This window comes from Podarcis tiliguerta (genome assembly GCF_965153285.1).
Source record: "Podarcis tiliguerta genome assembly, chromosome: 12".
NCBI lineage: Eukaryota > Metazoa > Chordata > Lepidosauria > Squamata > Lacertidae > Podarcis > Podarcis tiliguerta.
This window is the reverse complement of record NC_139545.1, coordinates 43,350,221-43,362,474: the sequence shown is the minus strand read 5'-3', so window position 1 is coordinate 43,362,474 and position 12,254 is coordinate 43,350,221. Positions and strand designations below refer to the sequence as shown.

The 12,254-nt window shown below is 43.1% G+C and overlaps 2 long non-coding RNA genes across 2 annotated transcripts in view; one reads left to right on the top strand and one right to left on the bottom strand.

The window, feature by feature from the left end:
• The window catches only part of LOC310661177, an 860,679-nt gene that overhangs the window by 385,395 nt on the left and 463,030 nt on the right, over positions 1-12,254 (bottom strand). The window lies entirely within an intron of this gene.
• Positions 1-12,254, top strand: part of LOC310661171 — a 400,681-nt gene that overhangs the window by 233,853 nt on the left and 154,574 nt on the right. The window contains exon 2 of the long non-coding RNA XR_014503807.1: positions 6,616-6,817. This is a non-coding gene — a long non-coding RNA (uncharacterized lncRNA). The remainder of the gene's footprint in view (positions 1-6,615; positions 6,818-12,254) is intronic.

Here is a 12,254-nt window from a genome sequence, read left to right as displayed (position 1 = left end):
GTTATAATTCCCCTCACAGAGCCACAATTCCATGAGTTTCCTGTGAAGAGAAATTGATGGTTAACCCACTTTGGGAATGACAGCTCTGTGAGGGGAATAGGGGGTGTCCTATCAACTCCCAGCATCCTTAACAAACTAGAGTTTCCAGGAAGCTTTGGGGGGGAACCATGACTGTAATTGCTCTAAATGTATGGTCTGGATGTGACCTAACTCGCTACCTAATCAATCTTACTTGTTATGAGCATAAAGTGTGTGTGTGTGTGTGTGTGTGTGTGTGTGTGTGTGTTGGAGGCAGGGAACCATGTGTACTGCTTTGAGGTCCTTGGAGCAAAGGTGTGCTTAATGTGACTTAATGTGGGTATCGTGGGCAATTCGATTGATGGCAGTTCAAAGAAAAGGTAAGGGAGAAATCTGATGCAGTTCACATATGAAGTCAAGTCTATTCAATTTGCACTTTCTGAAACAATATGAAAACTGGAACACAGACACTTTTCTGAATTTTGCAGTTCTCTTCTCCAACCAACCAACATTTACAAAAAAAAATTGCATATATTTGGGGAAAGCTTGCATAAAAATGGAGATATTGATGAAAATGAAGATAGGAACGTGCATTATATATGGGTAAAATTGCTTGCAAAAACAGGTACATTAGTTGAAACTACATACAAAGAAACACTGGTGTGCTTTTTAATGAGGGCTTAAAAGAAATCAACATGAATCACTGCAGAGATGTGGAGGACTGAATTTAAGACTGAAAAAAATGAGAAATCTGAAGAACCAAACCTCATAGACTCTTCCATCCCTAGCGCCAGGCATCCTGCCTGATCACTGTACTACTGCTATTGTCGCCTGGGCCACATAAGCCCAACAGGGCTCATTGATGTAGCATGGATCCATAGGACACCACCTCAGGGCTTCCTCAAATGTGGCTGGCTGTGTATTTGTCTGCATGGATGAGTTGTCTAATCCTAGAGAGTCAAGGCAGGTAGAAGGTCCCAGAAACAGCTATAGAGATATAGATATAGATAGATATAGATTAGATATAGATATAGATATAGATATAGATATAAGATGGGCCTAGGGGTCTCAACTTTGATCCCAGGCATTTCAAAGCACAGTTGGAAATGTCCATTGTCTGAAAGTCTGGAGAGCCTCTGGTGCTGCTAATCACTGTAGAGAGTACTGAACTAGACAAATCAATGGTTTAAGGCAGGCTTCCTCAACCTTGGCCCTCCAGATGTTTTGAGACTACAATTGCCATCATCCCTGACCACTGGTCCTGCTAGCTGGGGATCATGGGAGTTGTAAACCAAAAACATCTGGAGGGCCAAGGTTGAGGAAGCCTGGTTTTAGGCATCTTCCCAAGGAACTGAGAAGGTAGCAGACCAATGGGAACTTGAGGTCCTGGTTCAAGATTGAGAAAGGTAGTAGTCCGGGGGAATGAAAGGAAGAGGCCGATGGGAGGAGTCTGAGAAGAAAAGGAAAGTAACAGCCAAGGAGAAGCTTCTTTGCAGAGAGGTGATCAATCACCTTTCGATTTGGAAACAGCCAGACATATCATTGGGTAGAGGCCTCAAGTTGTTTGGAAAGTGTGAGTTTGCCTCTGAAGGATTCTGGGGTCACCACAGAGAGGAAGCTACTCCTTCATGGTATCTGACTTGTCAAACTAAAAATACAGAAATGCCACATGGAAACTCAAGGCTTCCATGCTAGGTTTTTTCCCTCCTCCTTTTTCTTTTTTCTTTTCATGCTTCCCTCGGCAGTTTTGTTCCTTGGTTTCACTCCAATGTTTCAATCCGCAACCGGCTTGCCAGAGCAAATGACAAGAGGCTTGGTGGGAAGACAAACAAGTTTGTTCGAGCCTTTTCGACATGTTTCTTTTTTTAAGCTTCCTGTTGGCTTAAGCACATTGTGTTCCTCTGTATCACGGCCCTTCAGAGCCATATGTGGAAGTAATAAAGTGTCGCCCTGCTTCCCAAGATATGGGAGCGTTTGTTTAGCCAAACCGACGAAATAAAATACTATGGGCCCAATTAACAAATATGGTTATACGCAGCCACTCAGGGAGCAAGCTGCAGCCCCAAAGCTCAGGAAATATTAGTCAGCACAGGCAATGAATAACCGTCCGTTACAGATTGTCAGGGTTCCTTGCCAAGACAAGGCCAGCAACAGGTTAGATGGAAAGCAGAGGAAGCTTGCCAGCAGTTTTTCTTCCCCTCTTTCCACTAGGATTAGATTTCCAGCTGCAGAAAACGTATGCGCACAGACCAAACGGTCACTGGCTCCGAGCACAAAAGACCCTGTTTTGTCTTCAGTGCAGAACCTATGGCATGCTTCAGCTGGCATCCCAGTGGAAAGGAAACAAAGCAAGATGCTTCCAAGCGATGTGTTTTACATCCAGCGGGCCTGTCCTCCAAATTCAGCATTACATAAAACTTTTGCCTTCCATTTACTTTGAGGGCATAGTGCCATCTAAAGGCTGTAGGAAATAGTGTATTTGGTGTGTTGGAGGAATCTTCTGGGGGAACTGCTGCCATTTCACTCTTCCCATGTTTTTAGCGCACACCAGTCTGGGCAAACGTGTGTTTCTATATTGGGGGGGGGGGGAGGGGAGCGGGGTTTTTTGGCAGCCAGTGTCAATGCCTCAAACATTTCACTGCTAAATTCCTGGAGATCTTCAGGAGAGGCTGTTCTCTGCATCCCAGCAAAACCAGAGTTGTATTGGGCAACTCGTCCAGCCCCCTGCAATGCAGGAGTTCTTGAGAATGGAATAATAATAATAATAATAATAATAATAATAATAATAATAATAATTTATTATTTGTACCCTGCCCATCTGGCTGGGCCTCCCCAGCCACTCTGGGCGGCTTCCATAGAAACAAAAAATACAGTAAAATATCACAGATTAAAAACTTCCCTGAACAGGGCTGCCTTAAGATGTCTTCTAAATGTCAGGTAGTTATTTATCGCTTTGACATCTGATGGGAGGGCGTTCCACAGGGCAGGCGCCACTACCGAGAAGGCCCTCTGCCTGGTTCCCTGTAGCTTTGCTTCTCGCAATGAGGGAACCGCCAGAAGGCCCTAGGCGCTGGACCTCAGTGTCCGGGTAGAACGATGGGGGTGGAAACACTCCTTCCGGTATACTGGGCTGAGGCCGTTTAGGGCTTTAAAGGTCAACACCAGCACTTTGAATTGTTTGAAGCACTTTGAAGCACCCAAACTCTGGAATGCTCTTCCTGGAGAAAGCCACCCAGCCTTCTCTCCAGCAGTTTGTCACTAGCAGATGCAAACCCTTTTTGTGTGCAGGTCTTTGGTTTCCCAAGTTAATCATACCCCCCTGAAGTAGGTTGGTGGTTTCAGCTTAGTTCGCTGATGTTCTTCCCTGATCTTATTTTTATCTGCTTATTTATATTGTCTGTTATAGCTGTTGTTAACTTTTAAAAAGACTCTGTTTTATTATAATGCAATTGCATATTTTTGTGGTTGTTAAGTGGCTGGGCTGCTCAGAGGATTCCAATGAAAATGGAAACAGGAGCAGAAATTGTTGATGCTCATATATTTGTCCCATGTCCAGAACGGAAATCAGTTCAGCTGATGATTGATTATATTCCCACCACCATCTGCATTGTGGTTCCTTTGCATTGAAATGAATGGGGTGGAATAATGTAATGACAAGATAATGATGTAATTTATGCAATTAGCCGTGTAAACTATGTAATCTTATCACAGTGGACCACAGCAAGACAGATAATGTAGCTTTTAGCAGAAGATGAACTGGAGGGGAACAGAAACAGCCCTGCATGTGACAAATAAGGGTGAAATGGTAAGCGATGCCACCTTATTTTTAAGAAGTTATGAGTCAAACGCTATCTGATTTTAAAATCTTCACACAGAGAAAACTATGCGGTTTTCTCCCACAAAATGCCATGAATGCCAAGAATGGTTTTAAAGGAGGACGGGACAAATTCATGGTAGATAAGGCTTATCAGCTGCTACTAGTCACAGTGGCTGTGTGATGGAATACCAGATTCTGGGAATCACAGGTGGAGAGAGACCTTTTGCACTCATGTCCTGCTCAGGGGCTTCCCCTGGGTATCTGGTTGGCCCTTGTAAGAACAGGATGCTTGACCAGAGGGGCATTGGGTCCGATCCGGACACTTTTAATTTCTTAAAAAATATAAGCTCCATTTTGCTTGCAGCTGCTTCAAAACATATCCATTTCCAAAACTACTTTGAGTACTATTGCCTGCACCACAGAACTAGAAAGTCTGTGACACTAGATTTTGCTCATTGCTCCCTGCTGATGACCTGTAACTTTCCCGTGTTTCAGCTTCTCAGCTTGTATGCATGGTGGAAGGAATGCTATTTTTATATGACAGAGAATTGCCCTGAAATGTTATAATTATGGTGATGGATACTGAAATGTTTGCAATTGTTTTGCACTTATATCCTCAGTCTTACAACTGGGACGTTCTAATATTCAGTGAAGAGGTGTTGGAAACTATCATTATTTAAGCCCACAGGAATTTTTCCAATCTTGCTAGTTAAGCTGAAGGTTACTATGACAACTACATTCCTGGTTTTTTCCCCTTCTTCTTCTTCTTTAAGTGCTCTTTCAACCATCTCTGTTTGGCTTCTTTGTCCATATGCATTATAAGATCCACTGTTTCATGGCTTGACCGTAATACAGCTTTTTCCTTTTGTTAGTCACTGCACAAGATGGACATGAGACCAAAGAGTGACTCACCACTGGTATGAGACTGCTTTGATCTGAATAACGGTTGGAAGTCATCCTCTGCTTGCAGGATAATTATACATTTGGGTATGGGAGAAAGTTGCCATCTCCCTGATCAGCCCTAGAAGTTGATATGTGTGTGTGTGTGTGTGTGTGTTCCCCCTTGTCTATTCTGCTGCTGCGTGCCTCCTCTGATCCACTACTTCAGAAGCAAAAGTTTCTGTCACTGCTGATGTTAATAATAGCATTTGACACAACTGGGGTCTGCAACAAAGTGTTGCAGTGTGGCATGCTGCCATTTGGGATTCTAGCCCAGCCAACAATAAGCCAACATTCCATAGCCACTGAGCATGTTCAGTCCTCAATGGGGAGGTTCTTGATTTACAACCAATTTGGTTTCCCCACCACCACAATAAAAAAGTGTTTGTGTTCCAACAAATCTTTATGTTTCTCCAAATCTACTGATATCCTTCCTCCTGTGCATAGGTAGTAGACCTTGTTGGCTACATCAGCAACAGCACTCACAGCCTGAGAATTGGTAAAATGTTGGAATTTTGGGTGCAGCTCAACTTGCAGAAAGGGGTTTGCATGGAGCTTAAACAGATAAGAGTGAAGGAACCTCCAGATTCCCAGACCACCTTTCACCTCCATGTTGACCTTTCCCTATCCTTTGAAGTTTAAACTGATACATCTTAAGTTGCATCCTGTTTAAAACCTCCTCCTCCTCATACTTTCTCTGAACCTTGAGGGACAAGGTCTTCTTGGATGCATCTTCTAAGAACAAGCATGGCTTCTTTGTTTGTCCAACTAGTTAGTTAGGTAGGACTACAGATCTCCTCCCTGTCGAGAACGCATTTCCTTCAATAAACATAAGCTCTCTTATTTTATACTAAGTCTCAGTATGAATACCTCTCGACTAAATGTGTACTCCAAGCAAGGATTCATTTGTCTACAATTAACTTCTGCTGTATATACAAACAAATAATGGGAACGATCTGTGCATTTTATCTATTGATTTCCTTCCTGAGTTGCTTCCTATTAAGCAACCCAACGCTAATTAACAAGAAAAGCATCAGCAATAGAAACATACCTAAAACTGTTTCATATGGAGAGGCAATTTCAAGTCTGATGTAGATACAGATTGGGCTAAAAAGTGTTGATTTAAGAGGCTAGTTGAAACAAGGAAGGTTCTGAAAACCTTCAATAGGTGCTGAAAACGGAGGAGGTGTTGTTGTTGTTTAGTCATTTAGTCGTGTCCGACTCTTTGTGACCCATGGACCAGAGCAAGCCAGGCACTCCTGTCTTACACTGCCTCCTGCAGTTAGGTCAAACTCATGCTGGTAGCTTCAAGAACACTGTCCAACCATCTCGTCCTCTGTCGTCCCCTTCTCCTTGTGCCCTCCATCTTTCCCAACATCAGGGTCTTTGCCAGGGAGTCTCCTCTTCTCATGAGGTGGCCAAAGTATTGGAGCCTCAGCTTCAGGATCTGTCCTTCCAGTGAGCACTCAGGGCTGATGGAAAGGTTTGATCTTGCAGTCCATGGGACTCTCAAGAGTCTCCTCCAACACCATAATTCAAAAGCTCAATTCTTTGGCGATCAGCCTTCTTTATGGTCCAGCTCTCACTTCCATACATCACTACTGGGAAAACCATAGCTTTAACTATACGGACCTTTGTTGGCAAGGTGATGTCTCTGCTTTTTAAGATGCTGTCTAGGTTTGTCATTGATTTTCTCCCAAGAAGCAGGCGTCGTTTAATTTCGTGGCTGCTGTCACCATCTGCAGTGATCATGGAGCCCAAGAAAGTAAAATCTCTCACTGCCTCCATTTCTTCCCCTTCTATTTGCCAGGAGGTGATGGGCCGAGTGGCCATGATCTTAGTTTTTTTGATGTTGAGCTTCAGACCATATTTTGCGCTCTCCTTTTTCACCCTCATTAAGAGGTTCTTTAATTCCTCCTCACTTTTTGCCATCAAGGTTGTGTCATCTGCATATCTGAGGTTGTTGATATTTCTTCCGGCAATCTTAATCCCGGTTTGGGATTCATCCAGCCCAGCCTTTCGCATGATGAATTCTGCATATAAGTTAAATAAGCAGGGAGACAATATACAACCTTGTCGTACTCCTTTCCCAATTTTGAACCAATTTTGTAATGAGAGGGAGTTCCAAACAGTAGATGCCACCACAATAAAGGCCAAATTCCAACAGGTGGCATCTCCTGCTGAGCTCAGTGTTCAGATATGTAGGAAGTGTTCCTATACTGTATAGTGCTTTCAAGAGTTCATTGTACTTGTATGTGCATTATCTAGTTGTAACCCTTACAACAACCTATAAGAAGCCAGCATTACTATCACCCCATTGTGCAGGTGGGGAAACCGAGGCTGAGAGATCATGGTTTATCTTAGGCTGACAGCTCATTCCCTTAAACACACTGCAGCTCCCACTCAGATTGGGAAGCTCAGACAGCTTCCAAACACAGTGCAGACAGTCACTTGCCTCTTAAAATTGCATAAGGATAGCTTTTACCAAACTATTTAAATTTTTCAGCTCATTAATCCGTAATGAGGACTAATGCTGTTTAACATAGACATGTCAAAGTTACACAAGAGCTGTATTTATTTATTTTAATTAAAATCTCATTTATATTCCAAGTCAAATTATATATGCTGGAAGTAATGTTTCTATATAAATGGTTTTAATGCTCACTAGCTGCTACTTTCTTTAGCAGAAGAAATCCAAATGTATATTTTGAATGGTCGTAGGAAAAATGTAAAAGGTTCAAAATGCCAAAACATGAAGAGATGTCAGCATAAGAATGCCCAGAACTGGGATTCAAGATAAATAACCGTCAAATGGCTGGGATAAGAATGAAGTATTTGCCTGGCACCAGGTGGGTCTCACTGGAGAGAGCATTCCACAAACACAACTGAAAAGGCTGTCTCTTGTGTTTCTACCCCCAGACAACTCTCAGAAGAGGCACATAAAGAAGGGCCTCAGATAAGGCTCTGGGTAGTCTCATGTCAGAAGAGGTCTTCTGCAATGTAATGGGATCCTGAGCCACAAATAGCTTTATAGGATAAAATTAGCCCTTTGAATTGGGCTCAGAAACTTATGGGTAGCTAGTGTGGCAGTGCCAGAATTGAAGACTTCAGCAGGTATCCCATCAGGTCCGCTGGCTTTGTTGTTTTTCATTTGGTCAACAACTCTCCCAGATTTGGAGATACTGCAAGCTCATCTCTAACTTGTTTTTGTGGAATTTGTGAGAGGACCTCAGCAGCTAGGGGGAGAGTTGTGGTTAAGGAGATGCTGGTAATGTTCTTTCCAGCGCAATGCAATAGCTTCTTTATCTTTTAGAAGTGTTGTACCATCTGTTGAGCGTAGGGGGCATATGTCATGATTTATTGGCTCATAGATGGTCTTTGTAGCTTTAAAGAAACTGTGCCTCATGAGTGTCGGCTAAGTGCTGAATCTCTTGAGCTTTATTTATCCACCAGGTGTTCTTTAGTTCTCTGGTTCTTCTTTGAATGGACCTACAGTTTCTATCTCTTTGCCAGATCTGAAAGGCTTTCCTTTTCTTGTCAATAATGCATTCAATCTCACTGTCATTCTCATCAAACCACTCACTTACAGACTCACTGTTAAACTGTGTTTATGGAAGACAATCTTACTCGGCTACAAGTGATAGCTAAAGAAGAAGAAGCCAGAACTGATGTAATAAGGTCAAACTAACTGATCCCTCTTAACTGTCTGGCTGCTGCATTCAAAGGCTAACCATTGCAGTAATCTAACCAGAAGCCTACCAGAGCATAGACTAGTAGAGCTGAAACTGGTAGGAGGCTCCAGTACCCGCAAGCTACAAACCTGCTCCTTCAGGGAAAATGTGACCTGACCAGACAAGTTGAAATCTTCTTTTCCAAGCAGTGCAACTTGCTGTCATTGACAGCTTGGTATCTCATGACGAACTTTCATGTGATTTCTATCCCAGGACATTAGCAATGATTCTGAAGGTTACTTTAGCTCACAGAGAGACTCTTGATCAAGAAAGATGTTATTTTTAGCTTTAATGCCAGAAAATTACAGCGAGATTGCATGCTATCATGCCAGTGTGGTGTAGTGGTTAATCATTTTAAACATTGGCTTTAAAGCTTTGTAGTTATATCATCCCTGCATTTCACAGTGATATTAATAATGTGCTTTATTTTATTATTATAGTTGACCTTGTATTAAATCTCTGCTTTGGTTTTAATTGGTTGCTTTCATAGATTCATAGACTTTTGAAAGGGACCCGATGGTCATCTAGTCCAACCCCCTGCAATGCAGGGATCTCAACTAAAGCATCCATGACAGATGGTCCCCCACTCTTTTTCTTTACAGTTGTGGTCCTCTTTCTGGATTATTGTTTTTTTAAAGTTGTGACTTTAGATTATTTAAGTGTGGGAGCCAGTGTGGTGTAGTGGTTAAGAGCGGTGGTCTCATAATCTGCTGAACCGGGTTCGCTTCCCTGCTCCTCCACATGCAGCTGCTGGGTGACCTTGGGCTAGTCACACTTCTCTGAAGTCTCTCAGCCCCACTCACCTCACAGAGTGTTTGTTGTGGGAGAGGAAGGGAAAGGAGAATGTTAGCTGCTTTGAGACTCCCTAGGGTAGTGATAAAGCGGGATATCAAATCCAAACTCTTCTTATCAGAGCCTTTTATGTTAAAGAGGTCCAAAGTAGCTAAGGAATTCCTACAGATCCGTGCCAGCCATCTCAAGGAGCTCATTGGCATAAATGTGTACAACAGTTAAATGTGATATACTTGGAAGTGAGTGCTTACCCTGACAGAGCCAACTCCTTGACCAGTTTCTTTTCTGATTGTTGTGAGTGCGGGCGCAAAGGTTGCTGGCTTTTGTAATGAAGAAAAAGATTCTAGGATTTGGCCAGGGTCTTTGGGCAAAGCCATTCAAACAGCAGGTAGAGCCCAGGGTGAGTGTATGTGTGGGATTTTGGTGCGCTCAGGAGCCTAATTCTTTATGAAGATCCTGGTCAGGAGGCAAGCCAGCTAAACTGTGAAAACCGGGAGGCTTGCAGCTAATAGAATATTGTCAATAACAGTATTGACCAGGGATACAGGAAACAACATTGCTTTAAGCAGCGGATCATTTTACACCCTGAGGGCCACATTTCTTCACAGACTACCTTCCAGGGGCTACATGGTGGGCAGAGGGCAAGAAGTGGGTGGGACTCTTAGCACCGTACAACAGATTATGTTCCAGCCATGCAGAGTCAGAGGTTTCTGCCAGCCCACAGACACACCTCGATCCAGGCAAGGAAGAGCCACAATTATATTGAAGGACACCTTCCAGCCAGGCTCAAGCCATACAAAAGCACTTAAAGAGATAATGGAGCAGGGCCAGTCAGGGATGTTTCCTGAGGTGTGTGTATGTCTTTGTGTGTATCCTGGAGAGAAGATGCAGCTTGGGAAGAGTCCTGGGGGATGGGTGGAAAAGCCTGTTCCTGCATTTGACCTACATCTCTATTGTAGAGGCTGGGCAATGGATATATAGACACTGCCCCCCACCCCCTTTCCTCATGAGCTTTGGATGCTGCGGTTTTGGTAAGCACATTTCACACATCTCCAATCTTCTCTACACTGACATGAGGCTGAGCGATCTACTCTTCAGCTGAGAAAGGAAACCTTAATCCAGCCTCAACAGTGACGGTTCACTAGGATTCGACATCAAGTCATGCAGTTTCCAGATGGCACATTGTGCATGTGGTATAACAGATGTGTAGGGCTCAATTGCACTGATAAAACCCAATGCACACATAGCTGTGCCCATGCAGTATCTACATTTTTATACAGAAAAAGGTGAATAAAAATGTGCAAATATTATTATTAATAATTATTTCAGTTGTAATAATACTAATACTAATACTACTAATAATAATAATAATTTCATTGTAAAGGGGGAAAGACTAAAGTGTAGTATCGGCTCACCTGAAAAAAAACCAATGTGCGACAAAGCGTCCCAAGCATATGAGCTAACAGGGAAATACGATGTAACCACAGGATGGCTGAGTGTTGGCTATATTAGGAGAGCGAGCCGATTATGTAAATACTCTTCTCCCAAAGCTGTGCAGTGTATCTAAAGGGCAGTTTATAGCGTAATAAATATTTATAGGCTTGGAGCTATTATTTATACTTCCAAGGACAGGGTAAGAAATATTGCATATGTATGCTTTCTCTCACTGTCCTCGCCGAGGCGACTAGGAGTTTTGCCTAAATGCATGCTTGAATGGGTTAGGATGCAGGTGCTGGTTACAACAGCCTTCCCCAACCTGGTGCCCTCCGGAAGTTTTGGACCACAACTCCCATCAGCCCCAGCCAGGGTGGAAGTTGTAGTCCAAAACATTCAGAGGGCATCAGGTTGGAGAACACGGGCTTACAGGAGCATTGATCCGAAGTGTCAGGGTGTTGTGTATCCTTTTCAGCACTACTGACATCCTTTTCAGGTTTTTTTGAAATCATGATTAATCAAGGCAAGTAGGAGGGAGTGGTATTTCATCTAGTTTCTCCACTTGCAATTCCTTTACATCGTATCCAACCATAATTCTACTTAGGACAGACCTACTGCTTAGCTGACTATACCCCTCGGTGTTGATTGTTCCACATGTAACTTAACTTAGCTGAATTTATCTCCTAAAGGACTTGGGTCATAGTTAGCCTTTCCCATTGATTTCTATGGGACCTAAGTATGTCTCACTCACAGCATAATCCTATGCATGTCTAGTCAGAAGCGTGTCTTGTTGTTTCAAATGGAGCTTATTCCTAGCTGCATGTTTTATAGGACTGCAGTGGCAGTCTGAATCCATCCCAGAGCCTGCCTACACAATCTTAATCCACATGATTTGGTACCGATATATTTTTCAGGTTACCAGAGCAGAGAGAGAGAGAGAGAGAGAGAGCACGTATGCATAAAGAGACCATGTACAACTTAGACACATGGATGCTCTCTGCACAAAAGAAAATGGCAGAGGTGTGGGCCACAATTTCCTCTCCAATCACCCATTCTTCGTGGTTTAGAACTGGGATAGCCAACACAGTGTCCTCCAGATGTTGTTAAACTCCAACTCCCTTCAGTCCCAGCCAGCATGGTCAGCGTTCAGAGATGATGGGACTTGTAGTCCAACAACATCTGGAGGTTATCACTCCTAGTTTACAATGTCTGGAAAGACACCTTGAATTACAGTGTTTTGCAGGAGCATTCCAAGGTACAGAAAGAACTTAGAGCACAGGTCCATGGAAGAGGTTTGCACCAAAAATGCATATAGATGCTTTTGGGGAAATTTAGGTGGTAGGTGGCTGGGGTCTCACCAACACTGGTTTTCCTCACTCTGACAAATAGTAGGCCAGTCCTGCATTGAAACCAGGTCCTATGTAAGCGTGCCTAAGACTGCAGCCTTGATTATTTCCCCTGCCCTCAAAACACTATTTAATCCAAGCTTACATAAGGCTCCACTATTCAGGCTTCTGTGTAAT